Source organism: Sorex araneus, chromosome 1 (genome assembly GCF_027595985.1).
Source record: "Sorex araneus isolate mSorAra2 chromosome 1, mSorAra2.pri, whole genome shotgun sequence".
NCBI classification, from domain to species: domain Eukaryota; kingdom Metazoa; phylum Chordata; class Mammalia; order Eulipotyphla; family Soricidae; genus Sorex; species Sorex araneus.
The window spans coordinates 441509315-441533258 of NC_073302.1; the positions used below are offsets into that span (position 1 = coordinate 441509315).

The 23944-nt window shown below is 42.5% G+C and overlaps 1 pseudogene; it reads left to right on the forward strand.

Moving 5' to 3' along the window:
* Positions 1-6642: 6642 nt before the first annotated feature.
* Positions 6643-23944, forward strand: part of LOC101553683 (olfactory receptor 2A5-like) — a 32023-nt pseudogene continuing 14721 nt past the window's right edge.

Below are 23944 nucleotides of genomic sequence, written 5' to 3' on the forward strand. Positions count from 1 at the left end.
TGGATTGAGACTCACTGGAAAGAACTGACGAGCTTTGGTGCAGAACCTTCAACTCTCCATCCTCTGCCGTTAATGCCTCGGCTGGTTGTTTCTCCCGTTGGCGAGACATCACCACGGCTGTGTCTGTGTCTTGCCTTTCAGTTCCCTTTTCTCTTTACTTCACCTGGCCTTCACTGTGTCATCAGGCTCTTGGTGGTGTCCTGCGGTTTGCATGTACCTTTGTGAGGCTGTACCCTAAGGAAACAGTTCCTCTAAGGAAACAGTAGAGAATTCTCGGTGGTTGTGACCTGGAATTAGGTTTTTAAGATTGTGAGCAGGATTCCTCACTGAGTTTTGTAGAGTAAAGCTATGACTGTGAATAAGTTAGCTATTGTGGGATTGAGTAAACCTTAAGGTCTTCTGGGACCGATGTGTTTGATGAGAGCTTCTCAATGATCCCATCCTAGATGTTGAGCCTTGTGTGAATCTTGATGAATCGGACTAAAGACTACTCCATTGGCCCATAGCACACCTTTTGTTATCACCTAGCTCCTTGTTATAAGCATCTTTCTGCTTCAGATGGCTAGACTGTCTTTTGGTGTCTGTTCTTAAAATACACCTTGGGAAATTCTATTTTATCTTCTGATGTGCTTTTTACAAATGCCTTGTATTGAATTTCATATTTCCCTTTTAGATGTCACAAAATGTTTGCAATGGGTTTTGTGACATCTGGTGGATGAGTGCAAGACAGATGACAAATAAATAACAATTATTTGCTGACTGAAGCTTCAACCAGTATACTTTGCTTCTGATGTTGCCTTTCACTTCATTTTTATCTTTACTTCATCTGGCCTTCACACTGTCATCATGAATCTCATATACAAAGAACTAACCCAATTTTAGGGTTGGACATATTTTCATTTTTATGTCACAGGGAGAGGACATGCTTGTTTGACTGGCATCCTACCCATGTATAATGGCCCTTTTTGACCCAACGTTCCTACATACCCACAGAAAGGTGTAAAAATAGAACTACTTTGGGTTCATAGTTTTTCCAACGGCAAAGGGAACTATTCTTTTTCTAAAGATACAGTCAATATAATACCATGTCAATGCCAGTAAGAATTTAAATCTTTCACTAGGACACTTATTTATTTATTTATTTATTTATTTTAAGAAGTTTAATTGGCTCACCATGACATACAGTTACAAACTTGCATGATTGTGTTTCAGTCAAATAATGCTCAAGCACCCATCCCTACACCAGTGCACATTTTCCACCACCATTGTTCCCAGTGCCCCCCCCCCTCCAACCCACCCCACTCCCCATCTCTGTGGCAGGTACAATCCTTCTTACTCTCTCTGTCATTTTGATTTGCAATACAGATACTATGAGGTCATCGTGTTTGATCCTTGGTCTATTTTCAGCACACATCTATCCTGCGCAATCCCTCCAATCATCATTTACTTGGTGGTTCCTTCTCCATCACTAGGACACTTGAAAGTGGCCCAACTTTAGGCACTTGCCATGTGACAACCTAAGACAACACTTTCAAAATGATTTTTGTCTTTCTTTTGTTAAGAGGCATTGGGTGTTATTATTTGCTAATTCCTTTGAAAATGTAGCTTCAGTAGGTGATGTTGGAAATAGGGTCACAGTGGGAGGCAGAGGTCAAAGCCCAGGTCTGTGGCCCCTGAGCCCTGGGTAAGCATCTTGGGATTCCCAGAGAGAAAACTTGCTGCTTCTAAAAACCAAAGACAAAAGTTAATTGTGCAGAGACATTGAGTCTTTAGTTATTGTACCTGGTGAACTGCTCATAAACTCCAAATGGACAAATCTAATATGTAGACCTCAGGAGAGAAAAGAAACAACACCCGAATTATATATATTTTTAATAGAGCATAATAGTGGCTATACACACATTTCCATTTAGGACCTAGGTACATAAAGAAAAGTGATGACTTTCTGAGATCATTAACTCAAAACAATGGTGTTTTGGGTTGGAGAGAGAGTGCAGGGTGTGTGCTTGCCTCGCATGGGGCTGACCCCACTTGAACCCTGGTCCTCTAACAGTTCCACAGGCACTATCAGGAGTGATCCCTGAGCACAGAAGTAAGCCCTGAGCATAGCTGTGTGTGAGCTCCAAGCAAACAAGAACCCCTGAAAGTCAAAACAAAAGAACAATAATGGTGCATTCGTAGAGGATTATGAAATGCATGCACAGGAGGCAGGCAAAGGCATGTATAGCAGAAATGAGTAAATGAGGGACAGTAAAACCAACTGGTTTCAGACTGTGTTTTAGTCCTAGATATAATTTTATCCTGCACCTTGGGCCAAGTCATATAAAAATTCTGAAACACTGATTCTCTGTATATAAAATAGGGTTAACAATGTTTGCTCCACTTCACTTACACACTGGTTAAGAGACAGACTGGTGCTCCAAGAGACTTTGACTGCCAAAGATCTGGGGCAATATGAGATGCAGCTCAATGGAAGCTCGGTCTAGAGACTGCCAAGTAGAAAAGGTGATTTGTTTCTTCATGATCTCTCCTAAGTGGGGCTGGAGTGATAGTATAGCGGGGAGGACGTTTGCCTTGCAGGCAGCTGACTCAGATTCAATCTCCAGCATCCCAAATGGTCCCCCGAGCACCGGGCCAGGAGTGATTCCTGAGTGCAGAGCCAGGAGTAGCCCTGAGCATTGCCAGGTGTGACCCAATAAAGCAAAAAACAAAAACAAACAAAACCCCCCCAAACCCAAAAAAACCCAACAACATAATTTCTCCTAAGTGTCCAGGTCAGAGAGTGGAAGTGGCACTTCTATGTAAGTTCTATTAATTTATTTTCCAAAGAGCAGAGGTAAATCAATTATGCACACTTGATCGCTTTATGAGGGGAACATCTAACTGTGTGGATTAAACAAGTTTCAGGATACAGGTGAAGATAAAAACAGTGTTGGATTATGGAAAGCAGAGAAAAGACTACCAGCACTGTGATAAATAAAAACACAGAGATGAGAGATCATTTTGCATAGGCAGATTTAAAGTTTTGAGAAAGTTTTCAGTTGGGTCAGCCTGATTGGGGTTAGATAACCACAGTATAGATTTGAAAAAAAAATTAATGGAGAAAAAAGCCACAAGTGTTGATGCAATTCTAGAATTAAAACTGATTAGATAACAACTCTGACTATTAAAATCAGTCAGTATAAAAATAAATTTATTTGAAAATTGTTATATCTCACCCAAGGTTGTTAAGTGCTTATCCTATAATTTATTAAGCTGTTTCTTGCTTTTTACAGTATGGATTCTAAAACTCAGTTTTGACATTTATCCAGAGCTCATACCTTGAGATTTATTTTCTACCAATGTCATTGGTAGTGTATTAAATAGATATTTTTATTTCATTTATACTTTTTGTACTTTAAACATAAAGTGTATGTATTTTTCATTTTAATGATTAACTTCCTATAAACCAGAATTTATTTTAACTTCAGCTGTTTTACCTCATATATAGTATATTTTAGGCATCATATTAATTTTATTAATATATATTGAGTGCATACTTTATATTGAGCATAATTTAGTGGATACAATAATTTAATTTAAAGATTATAATATTTAATTAAAAGATACAAAAATAACAAAACACAAATTTTTGCATCCTCTTTGGCAGGACCAGATAACTAACAACATGTTTATACATACTATAGTAGATTATATGATATTTCTAGAATGATATAATAAGACCCCCACTTGGAACTTGTGCTTGTGAAGCTTTTAGACTTTGAAAAGAAATTTGAAGAGAAATAATTAAAATAATTAAAAAATTATTGATTGAGATCCTGTGATCTACAATACTATTAATGATGGTTTCTTCTCATGCTCATAATTTCAGGTTAATATTTGCTCATCAAGTCCATATTCTCCCTTGAACACACATATCCCTTGCTTGTTTCTGTTTATACTTTCTATATTTATTTGTACTCTGAAGAAGCCTGTGTTCTTTCTTGAGTGTGTTTCTCCCTTTTCTCATATCTTTCTAAGCAAGTTACACTCAATAAAAAATTTTTATCTTACTTCACTAAAACAAACAAAAAGTCCGAGAATCCTCAAAGAGCCCAATCTCTTTTATCTGGCTAAACCTTAATAAGTCCAGTGACAAGTTTTTTTTTATAAGAGAGAAAGGGGACAATAGTGAAGACATGTGAATATGGAGGGGTGCTTCCCTAAACCAAGAAATTCTTAGAGCACCCTGAAAATGAAGAGGCAAAGATTCTCTCCCAGAAATTTCATAGAGCGCATTTCCATGTTAACTCCTGGATTTGGGGTTCTGTCTTCCAGAGTTACAAGAAAACAGAATTGTTTTAAGTCATTCACTATATTATTCTTTATTATGGCAGGCCTAGGAAGCTAGTTCTCATGCCAATTCAGTGGATAGTAAGTGCTATGGAGAGAAATAGGTGTGGCAGGATAAAAGAAAGTGCTGGGGAAGATTTGACAGGTTAAGCTCAATGGTCAAAAGAACCCTCTAAAGAACAAAAACAACCAGTGCTGGTGTGGATGTGGGGAGAAAGAGACTCTCTTTCATTGTTGGTGGGAATGCTGACTGGTCCAGTCTTTTTGGAAAACAATATGGGCATTCTTTAAAAAGCTAGAAATTGTGCTTCCATATGACTCATCAATATCACCTCTGGGAATATATCCTGAGGGTGCAAAAATGCACAGTAGAAATAACATTGCACCTGTATGTTTATTGCAGCGATATTCACAATAGCCAGAATCTGGAAACAACCTGAATACTCCAGAACAGATGACTGGTTAAAGAAACTTTGATACATCTACACAATGGAATACTATGCAGTTGTTAGGAAAGATGAAGTCATGAAACTTGCTTATAAGTGGATAGACATGGAGAGTATCATAAGTGAAATTAGCCAGAAAGAGAGGGACAGACATAGAATGACAGCACTCATTTGTGGAATATAAAATATCATCATATGAGACTAACACCCAAGGACAGTAAAGACAGGGCCAGGAAGACTGCTCCATGGTTGGAAGCCTGGAAGCCTTATGAGAGGGGACAGAGGTAGCTGGAATAGAGAAGAGATAGCTAAGTCAATGATGGTTGGAGGGATCGCTCAGGATGGGAGATGTTTGATGAAAGTAGATAAAGGATCAAACATGATGGTCTCTCATTATCTATATTGAAAACTGTAATGCCCATAAGTAGAGAGAGTAAGAGGGAAACTGTCTGCCATAGAGGCAGGGGGTGGGGTGGGATGGGGGTGGTGTAATAGTGAGTAAGCACATCACTGTCACTGTCATCCCGTTGCTCATGGATTTGTTCGAGCGGACACCAGTAACGTCTCTCGATTGTGAGACTTATTTGTTACCATTTTTGGCACATCCAATATGCCACAGGTAGCTTGCCAGGCTCTGCAGTGGGGGCTCGATACTCTCCGTAGCTTGCCGGACTCTCCGAGAGGGGCGGAGGAACCGAACACGGGTCGGCCACGTGAAAGGCGAACGCCCTACCGCTGTGCTATTGCCCCAGCCCAAGTAGGCACATTGGTGTTGGAAAATGTGTACTGGCGGAGGGATGGGTGTTCAATCAGTGTACGACTGAAACTCAAACATGAAATCTTTGTAAGTATAGCTCACGGTGATTCAGTTTTAAAAAAAAAGAACCCTCTATGGCAGACAACGGGTAGTTCAGCAGGTAGGGCATTTGCCTTGCAGGGGCTGAGCTGGGCATTTCATATGGTCCTCTGGAAACCACCAGAAGCAATTCCTGAGTGCAGAGCAAGGAGTAATTCCTGAGCATTGTCGGGCATAAAAAAAAAATTCTGTCTGAGGGAGTGAAGTTGGAGCAGATCTACACAGACGCTGAAAATAAAAAAAACTATTTGTGGCCACTTGGGTGAAGAACATGCCAGACAGAAGAACCAGTCTGTGCAAAATCCTGAGGTAGAATCCTACGTGGTTTGTTTGAGGAACAATGAGGAGATTGGTGTGCAGGGAACAAGTGTATATAAAGGGGAACTATGTAGACGAGACAGATTGCGTTGGAGTTTGTAGGTCGCTGTAGGAAAAGCAGGAGCTCAAACTATCACCTTGCACAAAGGAGTGTTTGATCTTATTCTATTTTTTTTTTTTTTTTGCTTTTCGGGTCACATCTGGTGATGCATAGGGATTACTCCTGGCTCATGCACTCAGGAATCACTCCTGGCGGTGCTTGGGGGACCATATGGGATGCTGGGATTTGAACCCGGGTCGGCCACGTGCAAGGCAAACGCCCTACCCGCTGTGCTATCACTCCAGCCCCTTGATCTCCTTATTCTAAACAAATCATTCTAAGAACAGACTTGCACAAGGCTAGGGCAGAAGGAGTAAAAACACCAAAGTTCCTATGACCATAACCTTGATGACACACTGCCCTGCTAATGGGTAAGAATGTTGGTGGGGGAAGGGAGAGAAATGGTATGGTTTAGATTATAGTAGGTGAGCATCTGACAGTGTGATGGCCACCGTGCTTTGTGATGGACTCTCTCTTTCAGTGAAATTGAAGGTATGCTTCATTGCAGTGGCTTTAAACAATAATCCTTATTGAGCCTTGGGCCTCTGCACTGGTGAGGCGGATAGATTGATTTTGCCTGGACTTAATTCATGCACCTGCACCAAGCCAGCAGTCACTGGGGGATTGTCTGCGATGACCTGTTTGAACTGGTCTGCCATCCTCTGGGCCTCATCGTAGGAGGTCACAGAAGTCAAGAAAATGAAGAGAAACTTGTCGACTATCTTCAGTCTGAGGCTCAGCAGTCACATTCTAGAGGGCAAAGCCCGAGGTTGAAAAATGGATTTTGGGGCTGGAGAGATGGTACAAGGGTGTAAGACACTTGTTTCGCATGCAGTGCATCCTGGATCCGTCTCTGGCAGTGCTCCTCTGGTGCAGCCCTGCAGTTCCCCAGCTCTGCTAGGCTTGCCCTGGAGCCCCTCCATGCAGCCTGGATGGCCCCGGGTAATTCCCAGCAGGGTAAGACCACTACCACATCTCCGACGAGCATTGCGTCTCTGGTCCACAGCTGGGACTCCGTGGGAGGCCTCCTGGGCACTGCTGGGGAGACCCCGACAGCCCTCAAATAAAGGAAACAGGAAGGAAGAAGACAAACCCATCCTTCTACTGACGACTGCACAAAAGGGACCCACTTCCACATTCTGCCTCACTTTCCCTCCCACCCAAACAAAGGTAAATCTGAAACTAAGTTATTTCCTCCTAGAATTCTTAGAACTGGTAACTGGCAAGATTCAGAAGCATCTGTATATCTCAGAATTTTTATAGGAGATTTCTACAACTGTGAAAATCAACAAGCTATAGTAAAAAACATCACTTGTATCCCTTGTCATCCCGTTGATCTTCGATTTGCTCCAGCGGGTGCCAGTAACATCTCCATTCATCCCTGTCGGTGCTAGTGTTAGCTCAGTGGCATCTGCTTGCTCCAGGAACACGAAGAGCCTCAACTGTTCATTCAGAGTTTTGACCAAGAAGTCTGACCATCTCATAGGGGGGCGGCCACGTGGTCTTTTGACGTCCCGTGGAAACCAGTCGGTAACAGATTCCTTCATTCAAAAAACATACAGAAGCAAAAAAAGAAACAGCTATCATCACCATCATCATCATTCCGTTGATCGTCAAATTTCTCTAGTGGTCTCAGTAACCGTCTCCATTCGTCCTAGCCCTGGGATTTTAGAAGCCTCTCTCTTATCATCCTTCCAATGATGGCATACTGGAGGCTTTTTCAGGGCCAGGGGGAATGAGACCCATCATTGCTACTGGTTTTGGCATATGAATACGTCTTGGGGAGTTTTCGAGGTTCTCCTATGTGGGCAGGAAACTCTTGGTAGCTTGCCAGGTTCTCCCAGAGGAAGAACTAGGCTATAAGATGTCGAACTGCCATGTGCTTTCGGGACCTTGATTCTATAGTCTCTGGATGCTGGCTGTTGGTGGAATTACATGGCTCCAGGGGCAGTCCCTGGGTGTGACCACCTAGTTATTGGAAAATGGGGAATCTGGATGGAAGAGGCCCCAGTCCCGAACCAAGCAGACTTGGAGATCTCAGCCCTGGGTCCCACACACCTTGGTTCATCTGCCGGTTTCTTCATGCGTGAGGCTCGACTGAATGCATGGAGAGGGGCCTTGAGCATGGCTGTGGCTAGGCTCCTGGAGGTCTTTGGCCTCCGGGAGCTCTGCTTGGGGCGAGGAGGGAAGCTGAAGCCCATCCCCTCTGAGGGGCTCTGGGGAAGACAGACAGGCATAGGGACAAGAGACTCCCTGCATTGCTCTTTTCTGGGAGCTTGGTTTTACAGCCTCTGGATGTTGGCCATTGGTGGGATTACATGGCGCCGGGGGCAGTCCCTGGGTGTGACCTTGTAGCTACTGGAAAAAAATCTAGGGATTGGAGAGTTAGTACAATGGGTAGGTGCTTGACTTGTAGGCAGTCTACCTGGGTTCGATCCTCAGCATCCCATATGGTCCCCTGCCAGGAGTGATTCCTGAGTGCAGAACCAGGAGTAACCCATGAGTATTGCTCGGTATAGCCACCCCCACTCCATTTTTTTAAACTTTCATTGATGTGAAAAATGCTCACCTACAAAGTATGGCAACTATTTTTCTAAGTTGAACACAACCCTTGACACCAGGGCAAAGCTCAAGACACAAAGAAACACCTTGCACCATCCACCTCCTCTCCTACCATACCAGCCCAACGCCCTTTCCCCACCCCCTCCAGGCACTGCTCTCCCTGCTTCAAACCTCAGAGGTGAGCACCCCTATCTTCCGGGATACAGATTTAATTCTGCAGTATGTAGTCCTCCGTGTCTAGCTTCTTTCACTCAACTTCGTGCTTCTGAGGTTCATTCATATTAGTGCTTTTGGGCATTATCCTTCATCTTTGCATAGTACTATACTATGTGGAAATACTCAGAAAAAAACTGAAAAAAATGTAGTACTGTACTATGTGGAAATACTCAGAAAAAAACATTCACTCTGCCGTGATGGTTTCCAATTTGGTACCATTATAAACAATTTTCTGTAGATGTAGTATGTTTTTGGCAAACATGGATGCATTTCTGTTTAGATATGTAACAAGACTGCAATTATTAGAGCATAGAGTATGAATATTCTCAGCCACACAGCTTAGAGCCTAATAGCTTTCCAAGGTGGTTATAATCATTTACCTTCCTTCTGGCAGTATCTGAGCAGTTGAGAGGGGAGCATTTAAATGAAGGAAAGCTTTGAAGTGGAGTGTAACTGTCTTATCATCAAAATAAAATGAATAACTGGCTTTTATGAGAAATTCATAACACATTGGAATATGATCGAGTTAACTGTAATGTATTCTATATGAATGAAAAGAACTAGAAACAGAGTGTTATAATCTTATTTTCATAAATATTCAGGAAATTATAGGATACTTGGTCTCTCTGCCTTTTATAAAGAATAACTTATGGATAGAAGTACACACCTTTTATGCCAGCATTGGGAAATTGCCTACAGGAAATTGTTTGGGTATTTTTGGTGGAGTGTGTGGCCATACCTAGTGGTAATCAGGACTTAATCCTTGCTCTGCACTCAGAATCACTTCTTGCAGGCTCAGGGGACCATAAGGGATACTAAAGATTGAATTCAGGTCGGCTGTGTGCAAGACAAGTGCCCAGCCCACTGTACCATCTCTCCAGTCCCAGGAAATTGTAACATCTAACTATTGTGGTTCAATTTTTCAGATGCTCAATTCCGGATTTAACCTATCTAAATTGTAACTTAGAAATTAAGTTCACAAATGACTCCTGATAAACACTTTTAAGAGAGTTTCACACATTAAAAAGAAATTCACGACTCTTTTGGTAAACACAGTGCTAGAAAATTCTTAGCACAGTTTTTGGTGAGATTACACTGAGAAATTGGGAGAGAGAATTAATGAGTATTATTTTTGCACAGCAAGTAAAACAAACATAAAAGAAGGCTGCCCAAGGCACCAACAACCCAACTTTCAGAGTAGGAATAGAAACTTTAATTCTCATTGATGCCACAAGAATTAAGTCAGCTTTAAGTTTCTGATCATTGAAATTTCTAAGAAACTTAGAAGCAACTGTGCCCATGAGAAGTAAGTGCCTCCTCTCGTGATACGATTAGGTAAAAAACATGGGGTAACAAGGGCCAGGGGGCCACGTCTGGGAGCACTTCAGGGAGGGTCTATATTGGGAGAATTCCAGTCTTTCTTTCTAAATAGAAAAGGTATCTACACCCAAGGGCTAAAAAGTGTCAAACATAATCAAAAGAGAGCACTGTCTGGTCTCCTCTCTCCCCAAGAGAGGACAACCATATTGTACCTTACCTACTCTCCAGATGTGACTTTGGGGGAACATAAATGCCACTTCATGTTTTGGACACTTCAAGCTAATTGACTGACTTTAAAGAAAATAACTGCCCTGTCTTAACAATTCAGTAGCCAACTAGAGTTGGTTGCTTTATTTTTTCTTTTTGGGTCACACCCGGCAATGCACAAGGGATACTCCTAGCTTCGCACTCAGGAATTACTCCTGGCGGTGCTTGGGGGACCATATGAAATGCTGGGAATTGAGCCTGAGTTGTCTGTGTACAAGGCAAACACCCTCCCCGCTGTGCTATCACTCCAATCCCTGAGGTGGTTGCTTTTAACAGTGCTTCTCTCACTGGAGATGCTGGGTGAGACTGCCAGGGTGCCTTAGCCCTTAGTCTGGCATGAAGGGAAGCAAACACAGACGACAGCAGGTCTGATTCAAGCCCAGGCTGGGCTCGTTTTTGTCAAAGAGAAGGCACAGAAGAAGGTAGGAAGGTATTCTGGACGTCTGTACTGAATCTTTGGGGATGTCACCTGATCTGAAGTAAGGACAACATGTACCTGGGGACATAGGAGTCAGGACCGGACCAAGACCCAGGAAAGGAGCACGTTTCTAACATAGCGGCCTATGGCGCAATCTAGAGAAAGTTCAAGGAGACTGTCCTGCATTCTCATGAGACATAAAGTGTATTTTAATAATCCAAAGCAGGTTTTCTAAGGACACTGTGAAATGGCAAAGCAATTTCATGAAAACATGAGATTGTGTATTTATTTATTCTTGGGGTTATGGGCCACACCTGTCCGTACTCAAGCTTTACTCCTGCTTTAGTGCTCCTGGTGGAGTTCAAGGGATCGTATGGGATGCTGGGGAATAAAGCCAGGTCAGCTATATGTAAAACAAGCGCTTTACTTGCTGTGCTATTCTCTAGCCCCTAGATTTTTTTTCTGATGAAAGTAGTAGAGTTTTGACATTAATTGGATTAAATATGAATGGACTTATGACACCTCACACACTTTAATAAGAAACAGTCATGCTTTACATGAGACGATCCTCAGACAATTATGTCAAAAAAAGGTCCATTTTCCTTCTGATCTTTTTATCCCTTAATCATGTATTAAGTGTAGATTCTTTGTAATAAAAACTAAAGTAGCAAGTTCCATGAAAAAGACTAATAAATATTGGAGTCACTTGTGGTTTGGTCATTTTACTTTAGACATTGCCCTAAGGATATGTGTAAATATAGAGATTAGTTAATTAATTACAGTGACATTTTAAACAGCGACAGTGGAAACAAACACCCCACATATTTAGAGACTTAAAAAAATTTTTTTTATTAGTGAATCACCATGAGGTACAGTTACAGACTTACAAACTTTCGTGCTTGCATTTCAGTCATACAGTGGTCGAGTGTTCATCCCTCCACCAGTGCCCATTTTCCACCATCAATGGTCCCAGCATCCCTCCCACCACCCCACTCCATCCTCCCCTTCTCCCCATCCCACCTCTGTAGCAGGGCATTCCCTTTTGCTCTCTCTCAGAGACTTTTTTAAATAAGATAAAATACAGCTCTAAACAGCTACATGGAAAGTGAATTACTCTGTATAGTGGAAAAATAGTTTACAAATAAAATATTTAAAAAATCACATGTGATATAATCCCATAAAAAACTTATGCATCTCTGATACATATGTACTCCACAGAGAGAAAAAGAGAGAAATAAAAAAGATTTGTAACTCCAGAATGCAGAGGCACGAGTAGATGAGTCAAATATGAATCCAACAAAGGTTTGGGAGTTGAAACTAGTTTGAGAGAAGAGAGGCAGTTTTCTCTTTAAACCTGCTTTTTTGACCCTGTCCTAGGAATCTCATATCAAGGTGGGATAATATTAAAATATTATTTTCCTTTTGTTCATGGGAAACTGTCACATCGAAATATACAATGTAAGTAGCCTAAGATTCCTGTTATATAATAGAGGGTGCGGGTAGCCTGGAAATGGCTTATATGACAGGAAAGATAATTAATCATTAGATGGCCGAGCACCTTCCTCACCCTCTCCTTTTGCTCTGAAGGTTGCCATGGCAACAGCGGGGCTCAGAACTGAATGCAGCTGAAACAGCGATTATAACATGACATTAAACGTCCCTAACATGTGGGATGTTTCCCTTTGGCGCCTTGTTTAGCCCATGTCATTAAAATAGTCTAGGCTGTGCTGGAGCCCCGGAGGCAATAAAAATAAATCAGTAAAGAAATGTAAGTAAGGATGTAGCATTTAAGAAGTTTACCTGGAAGTGGATGCGTCATGGAAGTTTTGTAATCACCCTTCTGCCTATTTCTATTTTTCCAATGGCCTCAGTTTTCTTTTCCCCACTTAATAACTGCCACTGTCACTGTCATCCCATTGCTCATCGATTTGCTTGAGCGGGCACCAGCAACGTCTCCATTGTGAGACTTGTTGTTACTGTTTTTGGCATATCGAATACGCCACGGGGGGCTTGCCAGGCTCTGCTATGCGGGCGGGATACTCTTGACAGCTTGCTGGGCTCTCTGAGAGGAGTGGAGGAATCGAACTTGGGTCGGCTGCATGCAAGGCAAATCCCCTACCCACTGTGCTATCGCTCCTGCCCACTTAATGAATGTTGCATTATTTGTTTCCAACTTAAATGCTGACCTGAGCCCATTGTACTCTGTCACGCTCCCCTGTCGAAGTTCATCATTTTAGAAGTAAGGGTCAGGAGGACTGGCCAACAGTTGGAAGCTTGTCACAGAGGTCGGGGGAGGGGGAGGGCAGGTAGGATAAAGATGGAAACTTTATGACAATGACAGTTGGAGATGATCGCTCTGGATAAGAATGAGTACTCACAATGAGCTTACAGTACCTATACCACAAACCATAATGACCAAAAGGAGAGAGAGAGAGAGAAGAGAGACAGACAGACAGACAGACAGACAGAGACAGAAACAGAGACAGAGACAGAGAAACAGACTGAGACAGAGAGAGATAGAGAGAGAGGCAAAGGGAGATGGAGAGAAAGGGAGAGAGGAGAGAGAGAGAGTCTGTTATAGAAGCGGACTGGGAGTACAGGGGTGGAAGGAGAGAAATTGGGTACATTGGTGGCAGGAAGTGTCCACTGGTGAAGGGACTGGTGTTGGAACATTGTACGACTGAAACCCAATCATGGACATCTTCGTAACTGTTCATCTCATGGTGATTTAATACAAATATTTAAAAAATAGTTTATCTCCCTATGAAAATGAGCTTTTAGATTGGTCCTAAGTTCTCTGTGATGTCTTTCTTCCTAAGATTCCTGCCTCCCAGCTGCTTCCCTAGTATCCAGGGCTGAGACCCTCGACGCACACTTCATGTTCTCCAAGCCCTTGCAGGCAGGCGGAAGTCTTCCTCACTTGCTCAGTCTGGTTCCCGGGCTTAAAACACCCTGCCTTTTCCAGTTTTGTGACGAGTTGTAAAAAGGTATTTCAGGGGTCAGGAGCGATAGCACAGCAGGTAGGGTGTTTGCTTGGCATGTGGTGCACCCAGGTTCGATCCCTGGGACCTCATATGGCCCCTGGAACACTTCCAGGAGTAATTCCTGAGTTCAGAGACAGAAGTAATCCCTGAGTATTGCTGGGTATGATCCAAAAGGCAAAATAAAATAAAGGGTATTTTAAGTTCATGAACGAATGCCTCCCCCTCATGCTGTGGCATACTCAACTGCCCTTCCTTCCTAGGAGCTCAGACAAGCTGGGATCTTCCCTTATCAGACCATCCCCTGACCCAAGAAGCTCTCGTATCCTCTGGCATATAGGCCATGTTCAATGAACAATGAAAGTCCAACCTTTACTCAGCTAAGGGAGAGGCTGTGCTTCTGCGTTCAACTGAAGGGATACAGAAGTTAACTGGGACCATTAAAGATATCTATCTACTCTGGTTCTGGATTTCTCCAATCCTGTTTCCAGTAATCCTGCATTGCAAGTGTTCCTGAAGAAAGTAACAAAAATGGACCAAAGAGATAGTACAGTAGATAAGATGCTTGCGTTCCACGTGGCCAACCTGGGTTAGATCCCCAGCACATATGGACCCCCCAGTCACAGCTAGAAGTGACCCTGAGCAAAGAGCCAGAAGGAAGCCCTCAGCACTGCCAGGTGTGGCCCGCAATACAAATTAAAAGAATCCACACACAAAATAAACTAAAAACCAAGAGTTGTACGTGATTCCGTAGCTATGACATGAAGACTGCATCATTTACTTTTTTTTTTTTTTGCTTTTTGAGTCACACCCAGTGATGCACAGGGGTTACTCCTGGTTCTGCACTCAGGAATTACCCCTGGCAGTGCTCAGGGGACCATATGGGATACTGGGAATTGAACCTGGGTTAGCCGCGTGCAAGGCAAACGCCCTCTCCGCTGTACTATTGCTCCACCCTCCCCTTTTTTTTGCATCATTTACTTTTGATGGTCCTGCAATCATAACACTCAACAGAGTAGGAACTTTGACAATATCAATCAAAGGATAACACGCAAACAGAAACTTCAGTTGCTGAGAAATGATTTTTTTATTAGAGTCAGCTTCTGAACTCAGGATGCTGAAAATTAACCAACCATTCATCACACACACACACACACACACACACACACACACACACAATTGACCCCAGGTTTCTTCAAGTCATCCTGCCACTCCTTTTGTATTCACATCTTTGTCTCCCATGCCTATTCACCCTTCCCTTGGTAACTTACATCCTTTACCCTGAAAGCCACCTTTCCTCTTCAAGCCATCATTGGCACTATGGATGTGTAAGATGGTCCTTTAACACACTATCCTCCTGGTTTCTTCTAAGAACCACATCGCCAGTAAATGTATCCTTTACCCACCCCTCCCGCCCCCACCCCCGACCTAGGAAGGTCTAATTGACATGTAAAACAGTACACATGGAATGCATAGCACTTGATGATTTGGGAAATTAGAACACACCCATGAAACCATCATTGTCATCAAGGTCGTGGCATATTCACGACCTCTCCCAATTTTCTCATGTCACCACAATAACTACCACGATTATTATTATTATGATGATTATTATTGAGAGTATTGATATATCAGATTTATTATCAGAGAAAAATTGAAGTATGTATGCAATACTCTTGGCTAAAGCCTCTCTGTTGTGTTTTAGATTGCCAGAACTTATTTTACCTACTTTTTGGTGGGGCTGAAGCGATAGCACAGCGGTTGGGAATTCACCTTTCATGCGGTCGACCCATGTTCTATTCCTCCGCCCCTCTCGGAGAGCCCGGCAAGCTACCGAGAGTATCGCGCCTGCACGGCAGAGCCTGGCAAGCTACCCATGCGTATTGGATATGCCAAAAACAGTAACAACAAGTCTCTCAATGAGAGATGTTACTGGTGCCCACTCAAACAAATCGATGAGCAATGGGATGACAGTGACTTTTTGGTGAAGAGGTAGAGGGGTGGTTTGGTGCCGCACCTGTACTCTAGGGCTATCCCTATTTTGTGTCCTGGTATCAATGATGCTTGTGAGTTCTGGGGGACCATATGTGGTGTCAGAGATCTAAGTGGGGGTGGCCACATGCAAACCAAGGGCTTTAACCATTGCACCATTATTTCTCATTTCTAGAACTTATTTGTCTTGTATAACCTAAAACTTTGGACCCTTTGAACATTATTTCTTCATTTCCCTCCTGTCAGTCCCCATTCTACTCTCTGCTTCTATAATTTGAGTATTTTAGGTTCGTTTATAAGTGAGAGCATACCCTCTTCCTAGGAGGAGACATAGCATTTAAAAATGTCCCTAATTATGAGCACTATGTGATAGACTTCTAATTTTTTTCTCGATAGCTATGGATTGAAGTTCAGTTAACCTTAGTATGACAGCTAATATCATCCTACATGGTTTTGGTACTTTTTTTTTGTCTCACAAGAGAAGAGGATCTATTATCCATACACATATATGAGTTCCTGGTGTTGGAGAGATAGTCCAGCAGGAAAGGCACTTGCCTTGCACTCTGCCACCTGGCTTGGATCCCCAGAGTCCCATCTGGTCCTCTAAGCACCATCAGGAGTTAGTCCTGAGTGTTAAACCTGGAGTAACCCCTGAGTACTACCAACTGTGGCTCAGAACAAACAATGCCCCCCTCCAAGTACACCCATTTCAAAAAAAAAACACAATTGATTTCTACACGTTAAATTAACATCTTTACTCTGAGAGTAAAAAAAGAATAAATGAAAATATTTTTTAAAATTTTAATAAAATCAGGAGTTTGATGAATTGCAGGGAGCACTGGAGCAGGAGCATCACAACTTCTGTCAGGAGTCCTTTAGCAGTGGAATGCCGCCATTCTCTGGTCAGACTCAGAGGCAGTCATACATACAACTAGCTTATATGTGAGAGAAACACGTATCTTTTGAGGCTTTGAACATCCGGGGCTTGGTATGAATCCATTGGTGGGGTGGAGAAACACGGGAAGAAACTCCGACACAAACAGGCATCCTTTAGTTGTCCCGCCAGTTGGTGGTGGTGCGCACACAAGGGAAGCTGGATGTAAGGTCACAAAGTAAAATTCGGAGGGGCTGCTACTGCTTCTGCGACACGTGTGCGTTTGGTGGCCCAAAGCCACCTCCCCGACAGAGAGACAGGGAGACGGGGTGGTGCAGGCAGGATAGGGAAGGCCCCGTCCAAGGCAGTGGCAAAAGCCGACCCCGCAGAAAATAGGGAAAACAGGAACTCAGGCCCGACAAAGCCCTCACCTGTCTGCAGCGACAGACCCAGAGAGGCTCCAGCAAGCTCCTGATTGTTGCTTTCCCGGGACTCTTGCGTGACCACCTACCGCTGCTCTTGCAGGAATGATTCTTCAAACCCCTCTCCAGACTCATGATTTCATCAAAATGTGACGAAATGACTCTTTCCAGGACAACTGGACGGTTTGCAACAAGGACTGCTCTGGGCCCAGGGTCAGTTTGAAGTTTTAGAACCAAAATGAGACTGGTTTGTGATAGAATTGTTCCTCGTTCTATTTTAGTTTTTCGCATTTTGTGAAGAAAAAAGGGGGCGATGTTGGACATTAACCCAAAGTGTTTTAGGCTTGATCTGTGAATCGCCCCTTTTCCTCCTCCCGGAGAAGCCTATTGTGTCCTTGCTGCCATCCCTGATTTAAAGTTTATCTTTAACCTCTCCTCTGTATTTTACCTCTCTTTGTCTCAGTTCCCCAAGTCAGTCCTGATAACTTATAAGCCAAAACTTTCTGGTTATTCTGAACTTTGCACTTATACTGCCTTGTGTTTGAAGTGCTGTGTATTTGTACCTGCTTTTCTATCTCCCCTATAGTATTTTTATTTTATTATAGGTTTGATTCCTCTGTCCCTCTCGGAAAGCCAGGCAAGCTACTGAGAGTATTTCGCCCACACGGCAGAGCCTGGCAAGCTACTGGTGGCGTATTCGGTATGCCAAAAATAGTAACAACAAGTCTCACAATGGAGATGTTACTGGTGCCTGCTCGAGCAAATCGATGAGCAACGGGATGACAGTGACAGTGACAGTTAATAAATAAAATATATAAAACATGCATGAAAACATGCATTTTTCACTTGCCTTATTGTAATGATTTAATTTTCAAGTCACATTTATACCTCATTTCCTTTGTAAAGCTTAAAGCAAAGATCCTAACTGTGGTGTACAGAATAGTAAGCACGTGGCAAAAATGCTTGTTAAATATGGTATTTGGGACTAATTTAACAAGTATTTTTACTTCAAAAATATTGTGAAGGCTACACATTGCTATTTCTCAGTAAATATTTGCCCAACAAAAAGGAGAGAAATCAATGATTATAATTTATTTCATAAATTTTAACTTGTATATAAAAGCTACCTCTCCTAATTACTCATTTCCACAAGTCACTTAACATTTTCCTCCCTTCCCCTCCTCCCTCTCCCTTCTCCTTCGTCCAATCCCCTCTTATCTCCTTCCCTCCCCTCCCTTCTCCTCTCCTCTCCTCTTCTTTTTCTGGGCCAATCCTGAGTGCTCCGTAGCTACTCCCAGTTTATTACTTGCAGAATGGGGCAAGAAAGTGTCACTTCTGGGGGTGGTCGGGACCCGTCTGTGAGGCCTGAAATAGAACCCAGGCCTTCTGCCTCCAAAGCATGCGCTCCATTCCTGTTGAGCGCGCCTCTTAGACCCCTTAACTTGATCTGAAATAATATTTATTTGGCGTTAGTACCATCTAGTGGGGGATGTGAATAATGCTCAATGATTAGATTGGCATTGAGAGCTCAGAGGCAGCTTGATTACACGAATAAATACATTCAGATTTTGAAAATGCCACTAGGTTCTCACAGGCTGCATAAGATCAGCCACCTATTATGTGAAATGAACTGGCTCAGTAGATGGGCTAGTATGAATTATAAGGTATGATTTTTTTCACAGTGTGTTAAAATAAATTTATTTATTGTTTTATTTATATATTTTTAATGAATCACCATTAGGCACAGTTACAGACTTACGAACTTTTGTGCTTATGTTTCAGTCATACAATGATCGAGTACCCATCCCTCCACCAGTGCCCATTCTCCACCACCAATGATCCCAGTATCCCTCCCTCCCACACCCTCCCCTCCTCCGCCCTCACCTCACCCCCGCCTCTGTGGCAGGTACATTCCCTTTTACTCTCTCTCTCCCTTTGGGTGTTGTAGTTTTCAATACAGGCATTCAGTGGCCATCATGTTCAGTCTGTAGTCTACCTTCAGCACACGTCTCCCATGCCGAGTGGGCCCTCCAAGCATCCTTTACTTGGTGGTCCCTTCTCTATCTGAGAGGCCTTGATTGCATGATTCTTAACTTTATATTATTTATTGCCAACATGAGGACACGATGTTCATATGTAAAGTATTTGGATGATTCAATGTGTGTAAAAACTGTTTGATAAGATATACAAAGAGTGCAGTAAAAATCTGGAAATATAAGGGGTGGACTACAACAGGTACGGCACTTTTGCAGGGCACTTGGTCGATCCACATTCAATCCCTGGTACAGCTTCCCAGAGAGATCCCTGAACTCAGAGCCAGGAGAAAGCCCTGAGCAGCGCCTGGAGGGGTGGGTGGCTCCTCTCAGGCCCCTGGAGAAAAAAAAAAAAGATTGTGAAACATTGTCTTGGACTGGAGCAATAGCATTGCAGGTAGGGCATTTGCCTTGCTCAAGGCCTGCCGGGGTTCGATTCCTCCGTCCCTCTCGAAGAGCCTGGCGAGCTACCGAGAGTATCCCGCCTGCATGGCAGAGCCTGACAAGCTACCCCAAGCTACCCGTGGCGTATTCAATATGCCAAAAACAGTAACAACAAGTCTCACAAAGGAGACGTTATTGGTGCCCACTTGAGCAAATTGATGAGCAATGGGGTGACAGTGCTACAGTGCTATAGTGCCTTGTATCTATAAAAAGGAAAAGGCTGCTACTCTGCCCCAGTGACAGGAAGGAAGTGCGATTCTTTTACCAAGAGCTCATCTGGAGACCGTGAAAGGGAATAAGTGCTAATCTTTTATTTGGAGAAAGTAATGGAACTCATCAGGAGATTGTCCTTTCAATCTACCTTTATTTTTTTTCCTGAATAAGCCCATTGTGTTAGAAAAAATATTAAGAAAAATAGGAAATGTCTGTGTGTAGCAAATAAAAGAATAAAACATAAATATTAGAACAGGTGGTATTTGTGTTGAATTGGGAGGCTGTGTAGAATTTGGACAGCTAGAGAAAATAGAAAAAAGTATGATACAATGGAAAAGACAGATCAAATAAATAGTTAGGAACAATGAGCATGATAACAAAGCAACATAGTTAGAGTGTACCAGTTTCAGTGAAATGAAGGATGGGCCAAAAAAAAAAAGAATAATAATGAGAGCATATGTTGACACTTGTTATAAAAAGGTGAATAATAACCCATAAATTTTAGCCAATGAATGGAGTTAGTGTTGGAAATGCATCCAGAGGCAACATTGTTAGAGTTAGTAACTTAAACCCTTTTAAATAGAAATTTGTTTTAAAACTATAGATATATGTAAGGAATGCATTTTATTTTTTCCCCACTTTTTAAAATTGAAGCACAGTGTGATACACAGGTGCAAACTTGTTCATGATTGGATTTCGGTCATATAATATTCCAACACCTGTCCTTTCACCAATGTACTTTTCCACCAGCAATGTCCCCAGTTTCCATCATGCCCTTCGTGTCCCAAGCCTGCCACATGGCAAATACTGCTCTCTCTCTCTCTCTCTCTCTCTCCCTCTCTCTCTCTCTCTCTCTCTCTCTCTCTCTCTCTCTCTCTCTCCCTCTCTCTTTCTCTGAATACATTTTAAAAACAAACATCCTAGTGCTACATGAAGAGCACTTGGGACTTAGAATGTCACTGTCACTGTCTCTGTCATCCCGTTGCTCATCAATTTGCTCAAGTGGGTACCAGTAATGTCTCCATGGGCTGGAGTGATAGTACATGCTAGGGCGTTTGCCTAGCATGCAGCTGACCCGTGTTTGATTCCTCTGCCCTTCTTGGAGAGCCTGACAAGCTACCAAGAGTATCTTGCCCACACGGCAGAGCTTGGCAAGCTCCCCGTGGTGGATTTGATATGTCAAAAACAGTAACAACAAGTGTCAAAGACTTAGGATGAGATTTATGAAAAGATGGCACATTATTTTGCAAGGTGTAAATCAAGAAAAGTATAGGAAGGTGAAAATGCTGTGCTTGAGAAAATTGTGTTGTATTACTCAAAAATAGCTTTGATACCAAAGCCTCTTGTCAAAGTCATAGGTAAAGAGTTAGAATAAAATTGTGGTATGAAATTGAATGAAAATTCACTATACCTAAAGAATTAAATGCTAACCATTAAATATTGTTGAATGTGACATATTTTAAATAAGTATAGTAGATGAATAAATGAAATACAGAGTGAAAAGAGGAAAGTTTACTTCATTATGAATTATTTGGGATCATTTTAAATTTTTTCTTATTTTTTCTAATATGTTCTATATTCTTCACATTTCTATGACATGGTTCTTTTATCATCAGAAAAATGACACTTTGAAAACTGAATATGGAGTGTTTATATATTATTTGAAAAAGTTATGTATCTACATAGTTTGATATTCATGAATTTTAAAATGAATTAATAAAATTCGAATATAGCAAAAATATCCCTTACACCTATTTATTGTGGAGTGGATTTGTGTGGGATAACATTGGGTTGTCCTTGCTCCTCCCACAGGGAGCTTAGGTTTATTGAGTTACTCCTACAACAGTGCTCCTGAGGCAACCCAATTCCACCAAGCACTAAGAATCCTATATTGCTCTTCTCTTTCCTTTATGCCATTTGCATGGTTTAGCATTGGCCTTTTTGTATAGACACAGGAAGACAGTTGATACTACACTTTTGTAACATGGCAGTATATTGACTTCAAATAATATTTACTACTGATCATCTATCATATTTACCTGACTTAAGCCTCAATTGCCTTTACTCCCTAACACCCCCAAAAGGAGGGTCCCGATGAAGGGACTGGATGGACCCAGGGCAAGCTGTAAGCTACCCTGGCATCAAAAGGGGACAAGCTAAGCACCAATAAGTATAACAAGTTAAAAGCGTGGTTGTGTAAACACAAAAAGGGGCACAGTGGGGCTCTATCTCTCCCCCGCCACCTGCCCTCATTCAGTAATCTCACACCGCTTCCTCCACCCCAGGGAGGTCGATGGCGATGGGCAGGCGAAGGAAGAAATGAGGGCCAGGCTGGTTGGTCTCAGTTGCAGTTTATTCCATTCCCATCTTCATTCTCCTCTGAGTCTCCTCCTGCTTCTCCCTCCCCCACGCTACTTCATTCTCCTTCTCCATCTCTCATCCATCTCCTTCTGCTTCTCTCATTCTCCTTCTCCTCCTGGCTCTGGATCTGGATCTGGAACCTCCGGCCCACTCTTACAGCCTAGTTAAATCCCCCAGCATGAGGTGTTGGGGCTTACACATATCAATAGGGTTGAATTTCTCTTCCCTCAGGGGATGCTGCTTCTAGGACAGATTCTCTTTCAGCAGGACAACCCACCCAAGGGCGGAATCCCATGGGTGTGTTTCTCCTTTCCTTGTCCAGCAAACATATAAGCATTCATAATATTAATCATTTTGCATGGACACAGTAAGTGATACATTAAGCTTATAGAATTGCTCTCCCGGGGTCATCTCAATCTCAGACTACAGTGCTCAGGCCAGATTAGTCTTTCCTATCCCCAAGGCATAAATTGAGAAAGCAGATGCCCAGGAGTGAATATTATTCGGAATCAATTAACTTCCAAGTTAGAAAAGCATAAAATTAACTGTCTTCCTATGTCTATACGAAAAGGACATTGCTTTAAAGTAAACTATGCAAAAGAACACAAGAAAAGGAAAAAAAGCAATACTTCACTTAGGAACACCAGTCCAGTGTCCTTAGAAGGATCTGACCTTACAAATTAACAGGGTCTGATTAGGAGAAAAAGGTGGTTGACCAGTTGGGGAAGCAGAGCATAAAGAAAGAGATAGGTAAACAGAGGAATGGAAGTGTCCTGGGAGCACTGTGATGGTGTAACCTGATAAACCTAAGCTCCCTGTGGCAGGGGAGAAAGGACAAACCAATGTTATCCTACCCTTGAGCATACCTCCTAGTAATCTAGAGTGCTGAGCCCTCAGATGAGATTTTTGTCCTTGAGTTCATCTCTGAGACCTTTCCCTGGAGGAGTGGTGTTACATCTGTTTGCTGTTATGACAATATGCAACCCCACCTATGTGTACCCCGACCTTTCACGATTTCTATATAACTATGCTGTAAGGGGAAAGAGAGGATATAATGGAGACTGGGAAGACCAGACTCGGAGGGCCGTGAGGAACTAGGGTGATGGAACTCTGAAGACTGGGACTACGACCGAAACAGCAACTAGGATTGTGCTATAAAGGAGAGACCGGACTATGCTGGGGAGGAGAGAGAAATAAACTGACTACCGACCAGCCTGGGGCCAGTTTCTCCATTCCCAGTCCTTTGTCCTCCATCCATTGTCTTGGACTGGCCCAAGGCGGCAGCTCTCGGCCACCAAACACTCAAGTCATCCTCTCAGCCCCCTGTTTTTTTCTTGGAAACTCACAGATTTGGATTCCTTAAAGCTATAGACATATAAAACGAAAGACCTGAACCCAATTTAATTTGCCTAAATATCTGTGAAACCCAATTTCTCAGATATTTTTTGTGACTTCAGTGTATTTAATTCTATGATCTATTTTCACATTATTGTATATTTAAAACACACTTTTATCATGACTTTAATTTTAGCTTGTATTTTTTCCTAGGCTTATTTTGATACTTTGACCTCTCTAACCACAGGTTAGTAACATGCTGTTTAATTAGTATTATTTTTCCTCTACTTCGCTATAGTTTTGTGAATTCGAATATAAAAACATAGTCTTCTTATTTCATTTTTATAGATTTTTCTGTTTATTAGTGCTGTTAAGTTTTCCAGATAAGTACCTCACCGGGAGACCCCCACTGCCTCCACTGCCCAGCCACCGCCACGCTCTGGGCCACTTTCCC